The sequence below is a fragment of the Cuculus canorus genome, chromosome 3 (genome assembly GCF_017976375.1).
Source record: "Cuculus canorus isolate bCucCan1 chromosome 3, bCucCan1.pri, whole genome shotgun sequence".
NCBI classification, from domain to species: Eukaryota; Metazoa; Chordata; class Aves; order Cuculiformes; family Cuculidae; genus Cuculus; species Cuculus canorus.
Genome location: NC_071403.1, coordinates 89,678,312 through 89,694,877, shown reverse-complemented (window position 1 = coordinate 89,694,877; position 16,566 = coordinate 89,678,312). Strand labels below are relative to the sequence as shown.

At 41.8% G+C, this 16,566-nt stretch overlaps 1 long non-coding RNA gene across 3 annotated transcripts; it reads left to right on the top strand.

The window, feature by feature from the left end:
- The first annotated feature begins 286 nt into the window (after window positions 1–286).
- LOC128851759 (uncharacterized) lies at window positions 287–3,228 on the top strand. 3 transcript variants are annotated; one of them, XR_008449190.1, is made up of 4 exons: window positions 323–415; window positions 1,490–1,599; window positions 2,713–2,829; window positions 3,018–3,228. It is a non-coding gene; the product is annotated as an uncharacterized LOC128851759 (long non-coding RNA). The 3 variants fall into 3 exon arrangements; XR_008449191.1 differs by having other exon boundaries at window positions 287–415; window positions 565–1,599; window positions 2,713–3,228; XR_008449189.1 differs by having other exon boundaries at window positions 2,713–3,228.
- The last annotated feature ends 13,338 nt before the right edge of the window (window positions 3,229–16,566 follow it).

The window sequence follows — 16,566 nt, the reverse complement described above, 5'->3', positions numbered from 1 at the left end:
CAGGAAATACAAACTTAATATGAGTTGACCATGTACTTCCCTACATTTGTTTAGCTCTGAAATTCTTACAATATGCCTGGCCAAAGTTGATCTTTTTCAAGTCCCACAGCTAGATCTAACAGCCTCACTGTCCTGGGAACTCCCATGTACCGGTACCGTACCAAGTCGTCTCTGTGCTTAAGACAAGTGTTATTGTTACTTTGGGGATATTTTCTTGGTTTTTTAATAGGAGCTGTAAAGTTTGCAAAAAAAATGAGTCCACTTATACAGCTGCCAACCCAAGAAGGTCAGGAAACATTATGATAAATGGCTTTAGTAGAGGCTTTGGAGGTGGGTGTGGTAATGAGCTTCTGTTTCCTCTCCTGATTAGCTCTTTGCTTCTGTGGAAGAAAACACCAGTAGGACTCACAGTAAGGTAGGGGTTTTATAGTCTGTTAAAACCCTTGTGTATTTATTTTATATACCTGTGTGTATTATATGTGTATGCTATATACGCATACACTGTAAAGACTATAGTGCATAGGCATACACATATGCTTTCTCTCTCTTTCTCCCTCTCTCTAGTGTGATATATAATCGAAGCATCCTAGCCTGTCTAGTGAAAACGCTTCTACTCTTTGCCTGAGAAAAAGAAATCGCCTAGCTGGCAGTTGTCTCTTCACAACACACGCAGCTGAGCACTTACTTGCTGTAGCCAAGTAGGTGCTGGTGAACACACACATTATCTATTTTAGATCACAAAGTGTGATCTGAGAGAAAAGACGGACTGAATTCTGCTCAGTGACAAAACCCATCACCTCTCTGATTCTCAAACTGCTGTTGAAAAACTGAGGACAATCCACTTTTAAAAATTAAAGAATGTGAATGCACTTGGGCACTTTGGGGGTGGTTTTGATTAGTGTATGTAATTTTATTCATATTTTTTCAGTGATATGAACGGTTCTTTAAAAAGGATCAGGGATTACCCTCTGAATTTTACTGAACTAAATCAATTGAGGTTTCATTTGCAGGGACCTCAGTAAGGCAGGGATTCCACGCTTGGCCACAGAATTTTCTCATTATATATTAATTTATGATATGTAGAATTGGATATTAAAATCCCCTATAAAGAAACAGCCTGCTAATAAACAGTACAGCTCTGGGTAAACTAAGCTGAGTGCTTGCATTCTGGGAATTTTTGCAAAATGTTTATCTTCAGAAACAGCTTTTAAAAAATGCCCAAGGCTATCAACTGTGCTGGGCTTAGAATAAGGAGAGGGATACAGATACATGCAAACTGACTTCAGTTCTCTAAACAGGAGAAGGACAAAAAAAACACATTGAAACTTTGATCTCCACAACAGTGCAACAAGCTTCCTTTCTGTATTGTGTGAGAATTTATAAACTGACGAAGGGAAGCTGATGCAATTCTCTGAGCAATGAGTATCAAGATAAGAGTTTTGGCTGCTGTATCATCTGCTGGGCTGCTTACCTTCCCCTTTTTTTGCAGCACAACTGTTAAATTACGCCAGCAGTGAGTCCTTGAAACAGTTGATTTTGTGAAAGCTTGTGGAAAACATAGACTACAAAATTTCCAAGTGTTTATAAGATGCGTCAGAGGTACGTGTATTAAAGTACAGTAAATGTTTAAACAGAAAGTGGTTTTAATTCTCGAAAAGATAGAAAACTTGGTTATTTTAAAATACTGAGAAAAGCCACCCTTGCAACCCAAGCACCTCCTGACTCAAGTAGTTTTGCAGAAGGCTTCTGGCTTTTGAACCTTTAGTCTTCTGAAGTTAGAGAGTCAAGAGGGACCTCAGCTGATGCTGCAGCCATCTGGGTTCTCCACAGGTTGGGAGGGGCAGAACATGCCTTCCCCTGATTCGTATGTGACAACCTGCCCTGGATGAAGGGAGAAATTTGGCCTTGATCCCCGTGTGGAGCACATTATTAATGTTACATCCCTAAACCATGAAGGCACACTGGTGCCTGGAAAAAAAAAAAACAACCCTCCCAAACCTTGGCAAATGCAAAACAGATGGCACCCCAAGGCTTCAAAGTGACAATCCAAACAAGTACACATGTCTACGTGTGTGTGTGGGGGTATAAAATATACATATGTGTATATGTATGTGTATATGTATATGTATATGTATATGTATATGTATATGTATATGTATAAAGAGTGAACAAAAGCATTTGCTCTCCAACCTTATTTTTAGGATATTTATGCCCATAGCTGGAAGTACGCACAGCTCCCTGCGGCGTCTGAAACTAATACTTAAGATGCTTTGTAATACAGGACAGAGAGGGCAACGTGCCATTCGTCCAGAATGAGCAAATGGCAGAGCTAGTGGTGCTCAGCCAGACAGGGATCAGCAACAGGGTGCAGACTGGGCCAGGCCAGTGGCATGTGAGGCACTGCATCAAGGTGGACATTTGCACCCAGAGCCAGTTTTCTAAATTGTATTATAAGTTCACTGTAGTGTTTTTAATTTAATTTAAAAAAGAGAAAATACTGTAATTCTTGGGGAAACATTTAAGGAAAAATAATGTGGGTAAATTTGGACAAATATTTGTAATAAATATTTATAATACTCGGGTACACAGAAAAGATGATAAATTTCTTACCAGAGTATAGACACCAAAAAAATTATTTTTTTAACTGGTGCTCATATTCGGTCTCTTGTATGTGGTGCCACTGCTATCCTCACATCTCTCATCTAACTCTAGAAAAAGAATCCAGTTACTGAAATGTGCAGTCCCAAACCAGAAGCAATAAATGAAGGAAACAGCTTGAAGAATCTTGCAAAAGATGAGCTCACATACCTCAGCGCAGGAGTATTGCTGGTATTGTTGCATATCTGCTTCAATTAAATTGGTTTCTTCTCTGATTAAACCTGTTCAACTAGTCTTTTTTTTAAAAAAAAATACAGTAATTAAATGCTAATGAAGTCTTTGAACTTCAACAGCTATATTTTTTACTAACATGTTAAAATATGTAAGCATACTTAATTTTTCCACTGTGTTTTCTCAAGATGGAAGCTTTAAGCAGGTGTCGGCAAGAAAGAAACAAAAAAATAGAAGAGTCATTCAGATGTGACCACCAAAACTGTAAATCCTGCATGTGACATTTGGGATGAGTTCACATTACTCTTCTAGTATCTGCTATGGAAACTGCCCAATAGAGCTGGACAAAAGAAAAGATTTCTAAACTCCAAACTAGCATACATGTCTCCAGTTATGCACTTTAATAAATAATAGTAATAAGTAAGTATTAGAGGTGTGCTTCTGTGTATAGGTGGGCATTTTTCATCACTCCATGTCTAAAATTCTTGCTACAAAAAATATCCACATAAAGTTACTTTGTTAGAAGCAATTTCAAGTAAATTAATTGGAACCGCTCAGGGCAGAATTTGCCTGTACAAGCCTATGCCTCCCTCATTTCCAGAAATCTTTCATGCTTTCCTTCCTTACACTTCGAAGTCTGTCTATCCATACTCTGGCCATCCCTTTATACATAGCTCATTTTTAACATAACAGCAAATTGGTCTCCATGTTCTTAACTTAAGCAGTGAGCAGCTAGCAGATGGAACAGAAGTGGTGAAAGACAATATTAATGTGGAAAGTTTCAGTGAGCCAGTACCTGGAGTACTTCATCTCTCTCCCCCATTTTTCTCCAGTACTCCCATTTGCAAGGCAGGAGAAGCTGAGCCTACCACAGGAGTTATGGGAAGCAGAGGCTACTGTCTCCTTTAATTAAAGGAGAAAGGATGATTAGAGTGGTTTCTAGCCTAAACTATACTACAAACCGACTTCATAATTAATTCTGGCACTAAGCAGTTTACAGACACTTCTTTCTTATGCTAAACTTTAAATGCAAAATCATCCCTGACTGTTAATGTGATAATCATCTCTTCTCACTATGGATACATCTGTAATTTTCAAGTTTCTTGAGAGCAGTTGCAGGCATATCCAAGGAATAAACAGGTCAGTGTTCTGAAACAAATGACTCAGATATTTAAAAAATAATAATAAAAAGGAACAAATATTTCTGTTATGACCGATTCCCACACAATGTTTATTTGTTCAGTGCTACTTAACCACACACACACAAAAGGAAACTACACTTTGTTCTCAAAGAAGGCTAGCGTTGCCGCAGATGTAAGTACCTTGGCTCAGAGTTCTGGTAGGGCAATTCAGTCTGCTCACAAATATTTTTCCCAGCCTGTGCAGAGCTGACCAGTCCCAGAAAGATTTGGTGAGGTTCTTAAGGCCAGAATTGGACCACTGTGCACACAGTGCATTAGGCATTTTCATGGGCAACAGGTGGTAGGATTCTGGTTTAAGATTTCAGGGCTGTTAAATACCCCTTTAAATACAAAAAGCAATGATACAAGTACCTGATGCTGAGCTGTGTGAAAATGCTTCCCCCTCTGTCTAGTAAGGTGGTCTCACTGCCAAAGCAAGCGATTATTTTGCTGGGCAGAAATCACCTCAGCAATAACATGACCTGAAAGTACCCTCCTGTGCACAAAACCAAAGATGCTTCCTGCTCCTACGTACTTTGCGTTTCTGCCAACAAGCAACATGACTCTGTTTACTGTTAAAGTGTGCTTTCCCTTCAAAATCACTCTGGCTGACCTGGGCTGGGTGGGGCCATCCTGCTACAACGGCCAAAGCCGTGGTGTGCACAAGCCTGTGTGTTGGAAGACTCGCAGATCTTAGCAGTGTGTAAAACTAGGCTGCGCTTGACTCATTTTTCCTTTCTCTCACCTTGTTTCTTGAGATGAAGCTGCCAGTGTGTGTTTGAGGTTATTCCTGTAAAGCATTGGTGTTACTCATCTTACACATGCACACTCCTGATGAAAGCACAATCTAAACACACCACAATCTAAAAAATACCTGATTAGCCTTCTTACTTCTCTGTTCCTTTCTTCACTGCTATACATAAAAACATTACCCGGAGCACATTTCCCCCAGTTACAACACTTAACAATGTAGAACTGGCCTTTTGGTGAAGCTGTGGTGGGATATGGTAGCCAGCTGCAAAGTGATTTCCTGGATTACCCGAGTTTGGGCTTTATGGAGGTGCAGCATCTGCCCCATGTTTACCTCCCACCTCAGCACTGAGACACAGTGTGATCTTTCCCCTGAGAGAGAGAGAAAAGTACCAAAAAGTACCAAAACCAGATAAAGTCATGAGGCAGCTACTGCTGCCCAAAAAAGCCAGGGCTGCTTTGAGAGGATGAAGCACGTGGGTTCCAGGCAAGGCTAAACAGAAATCAGAGGATCATCACTGTGTGCTCAAGTCTTGTTTTAAAGGCTTCACATAGGCTTGGGTGGCAAAAGCTTTCCTATTCAAGATATCCAGAAACACCGTACAACATTCAGGTTTGTAGACATGTAGTGAACCACCCGTGCTCGTGGTCCCACGTGCCATAAATAGACAAAATCTGCAGAGGTTTCTCATATTGCTTCAGAAGAAGTCTTCAAAATGAGGGTGGTGAGCTACTAGCACAGGTTGCCCAGGGAAGCTGTGGCTGCCCCCTCCCTGGAGGTGTTCAAGGCCAGGTTGGGTGGGAATTTGAGCAGCCTGGTCTGGTGGGAGGTGTCCCTGCCCATGGCAGGGGGGTTGGAACCAGATGGTCTTTAAGGTCCCAAACCATTCTATGATTCTATGAAATCCTCAGGGAAAGGCCTTTCTCCAAATGCTTTCTTAGCTGCATATTTACTTTTCAGAGAAGAAACTGTATATATCATGCAAACCGTAAACATTGCCAATGCTGCTGCTGCTGCTTTAGTGTTCATGTGCAACTGAGTTTTGCTTTCAAGTTCAAGATGAGATGGTTTCCTCTTCCTGTACACAGCTGGCACCCGCTTCTTGAGCATTCTCAAAGCTCAGCACGTTTCCCTTCCCGGGAGAGAGGAATTTCTGCTTTTCAGAGCACTGGGTCCCTCCCTGCACCCCAGTCTATCCCCCAGTTACTGTATGCAGCTGCTCAGAAAACAAAAAAAAATGAAAAATGCTAATGTGTTTGGCCCTGTGGTATTCATTCATTTGCTTTGTTCATTAGCCGTAAGTGTCTGAACCTTCCTTTCCTCCTCAGAGCAGACACATGGAGTTAACATTAGCACTTCGATGCAAAATGGGGGTCCAGCTTCTGGTTTGCCTCGCTCCCCAGTTCTCGGTAAATCAGCACTAGTGATTTCCACTAACTTCCCTTTGCAAAATGAGACCCCTGCTAGTCTTTAGAGATGTATGCCCCCTTATCCTCTTTCTTTTACGGTATTTTTATTGACACAGTAGAGCTGGTACATGCATTGTGTGGTTCTGTTTTGGCTATGCAATGCTGATTTTCATGTGCATGCAAATAGACACGATGTCAGAGCTCCCAGAGGGCTGAGGAGGAATTGGGTCATGCACTTGAGAGAAGTTTTCTTTAACTCTATAGTTAACAAGTGATGCTAAGGAAATTAGAGTTTAAATGTTTATCAACATTGTAGAAATTGTGTTTAAAAATACGTAGGAAACTTATAAATGAAAATTTATGTAATCATATAGGCTATAAATTGCACATAACTCACAATATATAATTAGTAACTAAAAATATGCAGAGTTATATAAATTATAATTGTGGCACTTGTTATGTATAAATCCATTTGTTATATCTATGTAATACAAGCACTTCAGAAATTTTGTAACAAAATTTTTTCTTGTAAAGCCAGCTATGAGCTAGCTCTCTCTGGAATTCTGGAGAATACTTTTTACTTCAAATGTACACAACAGAGTTAAGATCTAATTTATAGCTACAGCACATACAATGTGTAAAAATTTTGCTTTTAAGCAAGCATTTGCAGAAGCAATGTGTCTGAGCCTCATTGTTTTCCCCCTCAGACAGGAAAAGCACTGTACTGCCTGCATCCTCAGCAGATGCCCAAGCTGGGGTGGTTCTGAGATATGGTCTTCAAGAGTCCAGCTTGTTACAGTAATTTCTGCTTAAGCTGCCGCAAGTTACCCAATCTGAGAATGTGCCCCAGTGCAAGTGTAAAATAAAACATAAAAATAAAGAAAAAGAAAATTAAAAAAAAAAAAAAAAAACAAGAAAAGAAAAAAATAAGAAAATGAAAATGAAATGAAAGAAAGAGGAAAGAAAAACTAAAAAAGAAGAAAAGAAAGAAAAATAGAAGAAAAACACAAAGAAAATAATCCAAGCTTTTAATTTTTAAGCAATTTTCTTTACTTCATTGCTTCTCTACACGTTTCTTCCCACCTCCCTTCATCCCATTGCAAAGCAGCCAGTCTTGCCTAACATCTACGCTCATGGATGAGGTGAAGAGTTGAGCTTTGTTGCATTCTGGATTTGTTTAGCTTCATCGTGGGAGGAAAACAAGCCCTCAACTGTTCCTGCTGAAAAAATTGAATCCTCAGGGTGTGGGTGCTTGGCTGCACAGCACAGCAGGGGACACCAGGAGGGAAAAAACAGTGCTGTGCCATTCCCAGAGCAGCGTTACTGCAGCGACACCAGAAATATACAGACTTGTTTCCTACACATGCAGTATCCTGGGGCTTTGATTTGGAACCAACCTGTTACCTCTCAGCAGAAACACATTTTTAGAAGTGTTTTCCCAGAAACCATTGATGTCGATGTCACAGTGAGCTGCCTCTCGTCTTCATGTCATCTCAGGTGTTGGTTTACTGCAGGATCATGCAGATGGGTCTAAAAAAACTGGGGCAAGGAAGGCAAAGGAAATCTACAGTGAATTATACATATTTTGCACAAAATGCAGCTAGTTTATTCACAGTTAACTCTATGTATTTGCTGATCCCAACAAAATAATACTTTAAAAATACTAGGGGCAAAGTTAATAAATACACAGAACATTAAGGAAGAATCTTTTTATGGGAGCTAGGATGCGAGGTTCGCCTAAACTGATGGAAGCTGGAGTTCTTCCTGTCACGCTAACTAGAAACATGGGAGTGTTAAACATATCCAATAGGCTACTCCACACCTCATTTTGTGTAACTCTAATTCATGTTCCTTTGCAATACATATTTCAACTGCTGTAGTATATGCATGATTATTACTGAGCTGGATACCAACAGCCCCCTCGCCTGACTAATTTATGTGCTTATCCTGAAGTCCCAACTTTGTGACTGTCTCCCTGTGGACTTCAGCTAGAGCAGGCTGTGGGGTTATTTTAGGGATAAACAACCCACACAGTGTGAGAGAAAAAGCATACAGAAGTTAGCCTGTTTTCTTTCCTTCATCTAAAGTTGTTCCTCTCGGCTGCCCACTCACACCCTTCTCTACTGAAGCCCTCTGAAAGGTGATACAGAGCACTTGCATGCACAGCTGTCCTGTCTGCGTGAGCACATCACTGTGCTCCTTCCCTAAAGGGCAGTGGGTAGCAAGCAAAATCTCCTCCATAACCTTCAGCCCAACCCAACCTGTGGACTCTGCATGCTCAGGTTGTTACATGGCTTTCAAGAGACCAAGGGGAGTGGTCTGCAAGCCCAAACTGATGGCTTTGAACTGGGGCCTCACTGGGCATGGGGGAGGATGTCAGGTGGGCAGGCGTCTTCCCACCGATGCAGTTAGCTCTTCCTCTTCTGCGCTTTCTGAGGCCTCTTAGAAAAACTTTAAGGGAGGCAGAAGGAAGAATAACAACTCTTATACCACGGTTTAATTGTCCTGGTTTCTTGATAGCCCCAGGAATAGTTCTAACTTAAAAAAAAAAAAAAAAAGACTTTGATTTACTAACTTGATAAATTATTTTTATCTAGCACTTACAAAATGTTTCCTCTAAATTTTGGCTGTTGAAAGTGTAGCAGCAAATTCAGTCTGTTACAGCTTTGTTGATAATTCCAGCTCTCCATCTGAAGAGCTATCATTACTAATGTTCACAGGGAGATGTCTAGAACTGGATAAATATACACAATTCACTGAGTGCAGAAGTTACCATTGAGCTGAAGCAGCATTAGATGACAGCATGATGCCATTACTTTTCTAACCCTGCATCTACCACTCTCTAAGTACATGTATTTCTTTTTTCTTTTCTTTGAGAAGGCATCTCAAGTGCAACTTGAGACAGAGAATGATATTTGGTATGTATTTTTCACACTCAATCTGAAAATTAGGATTTATTTGCCATGCACATCTAACAAGCTGATAACTACAGGACTGTCATGAGCTGAGCAAGCTTGCCCTGTGCCAACATTAATATTGTATTATTACCCAAAGGGTATTTCTCTGTGTTACAGGAGCCATAGTGTTTGCTTTTATAAAATATGTATCTGGGGATGAGACACCAACACTCTGCCATAGTCTTCAGGTCACGCAAAGCATCAGGTTGGCGGAGCGGTGTGCAAGGGAGCTCTCTTTGGCTCACTCCTCTCATTAAAAGAACAGCTGAAACAGCATTTCACATGTGTATGCGCATAGCCAACCTGTAAATATCAGAGCTGGGACAATGGGTTTACTCCATCTCTGACAGGCTGCCACACAGCGCTGTGAGAGTTCAAGGTGAATTATGCTTTTCTCAGCAAAAATCCGAAGCAGCAACCTCACTTACAAAACCAGGGAGGATAACGCACTCAGAGTGCAAGAGACCGTTTACCGGCACCTCTAATGCCCGTTGAGAGCATGCGCTGTGAACTTGGGTCTTCTGGTTTGAGGTGCTGCAGCTAAACCAGGGTAAAGCAAAGCAATCAGTGTAGGCCCTGACCGCTCAAGCTGGGTGTGTATTAAGCACATTGTCATTAGCATGCCAATGAACTGTGAGAAAAAAATGGCCTGTAAACCTTCTATCCCTGTCTTTTCCTAGGTGTAAAAAAGTACATTCCATTGGCTTGCTAGACTTTGCCTGTATCTTGTCATATTCTTTCCTGTTTGGAGACTTGTAACGCATTTTTCCATGGAAGTGCAAGCCACTGCTTTGCAGTTGTAGGACTCTGAACAAAAGGATTACATTTCTTCATTTTCCTCTGCATTTTCCTGGAAGTCATTGGCAGATCACAGAAGACTCATTGGCTGGGAATGGCAGCGCTATGTTACAGTGTAGCCTGACCCGGTGGCCTCTGAGGTGTAGCCAGGACACTCTCCCCGCATGGGGCTCCCGGTGCACTCCTGAGCTCATTTCCAAAGCCAGGAGCCTGCAAGTGCCCCTCTCTAATGAAAACAGAATTGCGGAACAGTGAGATGAGTACAGAGAGAGAATGCGAGAGTGTATGTGCGCAAGTGCGTGTGAAGGCCAGGGGTTGTGCAATCTACCCTGTGTGCAGCTGCGACCTTGCTGTGCCCTGCTTTAGATGTTGTTCTCAGGCTCATACCCTGCTTATCCTGTAAAACCAGCTCTGATTTTCTAGGTGCTGGCCTTAAACAGGCTGTGCCAAAGAAATCTTGAGGCTGAGACACTTCTTGTCCCCACTTTTTCTCCCTTCCCCACTCTTGTTCATGGGAAATAGCATTAAATCTTGACCTGATACTGCTTTTGTTGTCTCTTCCTTGCCCGTTTTGTGACCTATACCTAGTGCTGTGTAGAGTCGCCCAAGAGCAAGGACAGCATTTGCCGTGCCACAGTGCTAGTGTGTTATTAATTGCATTACACTTCTGCAACATGAGTTTAATAAACTGAAATGCAAAACTATTTCTCTACCATTTAACAAAAGTAATTTCAAGCTGTGGTTACACAAGGTTTTGATTTTTATCATTGCTGGATTTACTACTTGCTGATGGGTGAATTTGTATAAGCAGCAAAGAAAAGATTAATTTTTTGCTTTCTGGATTCATCTTCAACTTCCAGATAATGCGGAAAACTGGGAAGGCTGCTTTGGCTGGTAAATTGGAGGAACTAATTGGTTACACTTTTTCATCAGGAAGCAGCATCCAGTTCTGAACATTGTGCTTTGAGCCTACAGCCAGATTTTAATCAGGAGAGAGTTCATAAAACCACCAACCTCAGGGACCCTGAAGAAGTGGATCTCATCAGGAGCTGTGGGTGACACACAAATCAAATGCTACAGTATAAACACACAAGAATATGCTTTTTCTGAAAGTCCCAGAGACTCCAACGGCCCTCACAGTCGTTATGAACTCAGTACAAACGCCCCAGCCACCATTCATGCCCCCACAAAGCAATTCTGGGACTGCTCTGACCTACATTGCTCTTACCAGCCGTGCTCCAGCTTCAGTCACATTGCAGAAGTGAGCATGCAGCCCCCACCTCTTGCAGTAGCAACAGCCAATGCAGCATCATTAGCAGGTCTGGCAGCCAACAGAGAAACAATTATGTGCATTATAAAGCAGCCACAGTAATGACAGGCTCATAAGGCAGCCCCATAATCAAGTAAACGTATAGATAAGAAAAAACAATAGCATAGGCTAACTCAGAGGAAAAATAACAAGCAGGTTGTTGAAATATGCTTCAAGGACTAGAAAGGTCAACTCAGATAGAAGGGAATCAAACTGGCATTTCTTTTGATTCAAGTTCAGCCTCAGTTATAATGCATACATTCAGGGTTAGGTCCAATTCAGATTACCAACAGACACGCCTTACCAGGCATCACTTCAGAGAGATCACCTCAGACCTCAGCTTCACTAAAAATATTTTAAATTATGAAATTATGTAAAGTCCAAAAAGCATTCAAAAGTTAATTTTTCTTTAGACCATTCCTGTATTCCTAAGGAAAGATGTAGAATAATTCCAATAGCACCTTAGACTCAAGGGGCAAAATGATAATTTAAATATTGATTTCCTGTCCCACCACCTCATTGTCAGAAGTCACTGAAACTGTCCGAATCATGGCACATAGAATCATAGAATCACTAGGTTGGAAAGGACCCACTGGATCATCGAGTCCAACCATTCCTAACAATCCCCTCAGCACCTCATCCACCTGTCCCTTAAACACCTCCAGGGAAGGTGACTCAACCACCTCCCTGGGCAGCCTGTTCCAGTGCCCAATGACCCTTTCCATGAAAAATCTTTTCGTGATGTCCAGCCTGAACCTCCTCTAGCGGAGCTTCAGGCCATTCCCTCTTGTCCTGTCCCCTGTCACTTAGGAGAAGAGACCAGATCCCTCCTCTCCACAACCTCCTTTCAGGTAGTTGTAGAGAGCAATAAGGTCTCCCCTCAGCCTCCTCTTCTCCAGGCTAAACAACTCCAGTTCCCTCAGCCGCTCCTCATAAGACTTGTTCTCCAGCCCCCTCACCAGCTTTGTTGCTCTTCATGGAAACATATATTTCATAAGAGATTTTAAAAGTATTGGTAGTCTTCAGAAAATGAAACATTTTTAACTTACTGGGAGTTGCATGTGAACAAACCAGTGACGTACCTTTAACATTACACCTGTGGCCTCTACAGCTGCCCTTGGTAGCAAGTTGTGCATGTTTAGATTTTGAGGTGAGATACAGCATTTTATGCTAAATCCTGAAGCCTGTCCGTTTTTGTTGTACCCCATTTACAGTGGATACTTCTCACCAAACATGCAACAAAGGAACACCAGCTCTTGCAGTTCCTGGCTTCGAGAGAAAGAAATGGAAAATAGTAGTATCCCCGTAGACTTTCTGGGTGTAGGTACGCCTGTAGTTGTCCATGGATATGTGATAATTTACTGCTTTCTTTCCTATACTCCCCTCCTCCAAAACAACCGGCATGCACTTCGATGTCATTTATTTGAATTCCTTCAATTCCAGCAGCCTGGGCAGGACTTTCCCAGCAACTTTTCCCTCCTAAGTGTTGTGCAATTTAAAAATTAAGATAAAGCAAAATTAAAAAATTCTCTGGTTCGAAGTCAGTAGGTTGGATAGAATTCATTCAGATAGTCCATTGTCAGCATGTCCGGAAGCCGTCGGTGGTGTGAGGGACACTGGATGTGTAACAGATGTGCAGCTAACATGGGCATGGGCATGGGCACTAGCTGTACATCCAGGACTCGTGCACCCATTCCTGCACCTAAGCTGCTGGGCTGCATGAACTCCCGACTTTCTTCCACAGGACATGGATTGAGAAGCAGGATTTGCCTACTACTGAATGCAGAAGAGACGGTGAATATGGAAACTAGGATTCAGGTTCAGTGAGAGTTCACATAAACAGACTGTTCAAGTTTCCAGGTGGAGCCAGACACGAGGCACAGTCAAACTCTTCAGAAGGAAATGAATTTGTGGGGGGTTGTGAAGATGCACTCAGCAGATGCCCACACTAGGGACAGGGCATGAAGGCTTCAACACTATTTACAACTTCATTCAGCTCCTGTCCGCCCTCATGACAAGCTAGTGGCATCTGAAATGTGAGGAGGAATTGACCAGCATTTTTGTTCTTGGTTTGGATTTATTTTGGTGCTGTGAGAGCAGAAAGCTTTTTGCAGGGCGACTAAATTGCTGTCCCAGCAGCGTGGTTTCTGAGCTTCAGATTGTTTCCTGTGTGCTGCCACAGCTCACTCATTTCTCTGTGTTAGTGCTGAAGTGCTCACCATGAAACAAGGATTTTTGTCAGAAACAAATGAAGTATTCTTAAGCTGTCAGGAGTCAAACACCCAGGCAGTATGGCAAGAGTTATTTTAAAATGATATGGTGGGTTATTTAGGTCAACATTAAGCTCCTTTATGCCTTTTATTATTCTTTTCCAAACCAGATCCTGTTGTATCATTCTCAAAGCATAATATACTGTGTCAGAGCACCAGTCCCATTGGGTTGCCTCACTAAAAACTTCAAGCACCACTTAGGATCAAATTCTGCTGCATTAAATAGCCCGAGCTGTGCTGTGTTTACCCTGTTGCAGCTCTGAAACATAACACAGCCCTTCAGAAAACAGTTTCTTTCATCGGCACTGAGATGACCTTGCACAACAGTTTTCTCAAAGCTTCATCAGCCATTTGCTGTATAATTTCTCTATTGTTTCCTGCTATAGAAAATAAGTTATGTGTACGAATGGCTCTTGCAACTCCACTGATAAAATTAAACTGTTTTATGATGCCTTTGATTTATACCCCAACAACATATTTGCTTGCCAAATTATTACACAGTACAGCTGTAGACCCATCTATATAATTTAGTATTTCACTAATATAATTATCAAATATATGTATGCATTTTCTATACTAATCTGAAACATGGAACCCAATAGTTACCTGGGCAGGTCTAGTATGCCAAGTTAAAGTTTTCCACAAGGAAAAAATATCTTTCAGATTACTATTTTTTTTTTTTTTGCGACTGTTTAATTATACTTTATGTGTTTAGTGCTATTTTAGATAAAAATCCACAGCTTGAAACTGACCCAACCATGCAATTTGGGTCTTCCAAAAACATCAGTGCCACAGAGCACTGCTTTGAATTATGTGATAAAACGAGCTACAGGGACTTTTAAGCTTCTAATACAACGGCTTCTCATTTACCACTGTGACACTGTGTAAAAAGAGATGTGTTAGCTGAATGCATCTTTTTAAATTACCTCCAGAAGAATGAATCCCTTTGGTGTTTAGCATATATTGCATTCTTTCACTTGATGTGTGAAACTCGGATGACCCTATGTCTTTTCTGGTGGGGAGCCTTGGGGGAGAATAAAGGAGAGTTTTGCTTATTTAGTTTAAATCACTGAATGTTTGTCTAAAAAGCAACTTCTTTCAGCATTTCAAATAAGCTCAGTCCCAAGGGTGTAACACAATTCCCCAAATTTGCATGGTATTTGATGTGTTTTCACAGTACGGTTATTTCAAGAGTGCACAGATGTGGATGAGTGCCAGGAAAATACACACACAGCTAGAGATGTGTTCAGTGTTCTTCAAGTACCTCCTTTTTTTCTTGCATTCCTTCTTTCTGAGGGTTTATCCCTTGCTCCCACAGTGTTCTACTGAAAAATGCTGAAATTATCTGGACTGACTAGGGAAACACATGCACGTGGTTCAGCCATTTCTCATCTGTGCCGGATGAGAAGAAAAGGTGACTTCAGCAGGGCTGAGATGTTCTAGGACTGACATTGATACAGGGAAAGAAAGTGCTTAAAATAAGTAAAAAAAAAAAATCGATGTTTGTTCCACTATATTTAAAGAATTAAAGTTGTAGAGGGGGTTACCGGGCAAGTCCATCTGGGACATTCCCAAGGAGTGCCTCATCCAACCTCTGGCTTAAACCAGGGTGAGCTGTAAGGTCGAGCCTGATCACTCAGAGCTTTAAATGTCCTTGATACGGCATTTTAAATAGGTCAATAGACTGTTCTGTAGTGCCTGCACTAATACCCAGCTATTCTATCACTGAAAACACTGCAGTTGTAAACCTTGCCAGCAGATGCCACTGCAGCAAAGTTGTTATGAAATACCTAGTCAAGATTAAGACCTTTTGTTCCTTGGTACATCTTGGTACCCACCGAGCAATTTCATAGATTTGCTTAAACCAGAAGCTGTTCATTGGAATAAAATCTCCCAAATCCTGCACCCCCTCCATCCCTCCCAGGTTACAGAGTTTTCATGGGTTGAGCACAGAAAGAAGAGCACAGCATTGCGAAGAGTGAAGGTATTGCTTGACACAGGCAGAAAGGCCAGACATGGCAGATGCTGATCCCTGCATTTAACCTACCCTGGCAGATGCTAAGCAAACAACGAAGGATGTGACAGAAATCTCAAGAAACAGCCACACTTGGAGCATCCTTCCTGCAGTTTGTGCTGTCTGACTCCTCAGAGACCTGCTGGTGCTCAGGCAGCCTGAAGCATCTCAGCTCCTTCCATAAGGAAGGAACTAGAAAAGGCTTTGGGTTTTGGTCTGGGTTCTTTGTTGTTTAGTTTTTGAAGTGTCACCATAAACTGTTGCTTCTTGATACAAGAAACCTGGCCAGGCACAAGCATCAAAAGCGGGCAATCAGCAGGCACCAGAAGCCACGTCTGGGGAAGATCAGGCATCACCTCAGATGGAGGATTTTCTTGATCAGGTCTGTTTGGCTCTCAGTCTCTGAACATCCTTACACTATTCAGAAACAGAAAGAGCAGTGCTACTACTCGTAAACTGGCCAGACATTACATGTCTGTTCTTGAAGAGGCTGTGGGGAAATCATGGAGAAACCCATCTGCTTTTCTTAGCCTGCATTAGACAGAGACAGTTACTCAGTGATAGGAAAAGCCCAGCTGCAGGAATGCTCCTGCCTGCTGCCAATTAGTCAGCCTGAGAAACCTGATAAGGCTCAAAATGTTGGGCTGGGTCTTCACAGTGGTGGCCTATGACTTATCCAAGGAGCAGCTCACCACAGTGGCAAGGCAGGCAACACCACGCCCTGACTTCCTGCAGCTGCCTGAGGATCTTGACTTTATTTTTTAAATGAAACTTTTGGTTACAAGGCACCATAAAGGTAGTGGAAGGGAGGTCACATACAGTGGCTCATGTATGATAAAAAAGGTTGAATGTCATAGAGGTGGATCTTCAAATTGCAGAACAATAATTCAGGTATCGCTGCTTTCTGAAGACAGTTGTAGTGGGCACGGGAAGGCAAGAAAACACATCTATAATGGCTTTACATAGAAGGGGTAATAGGAAAAAAGCAGACACTTAAACAAAAAACATGGCATCAGTTCCTGAACATCCTATGAACTAAAGGACCCCC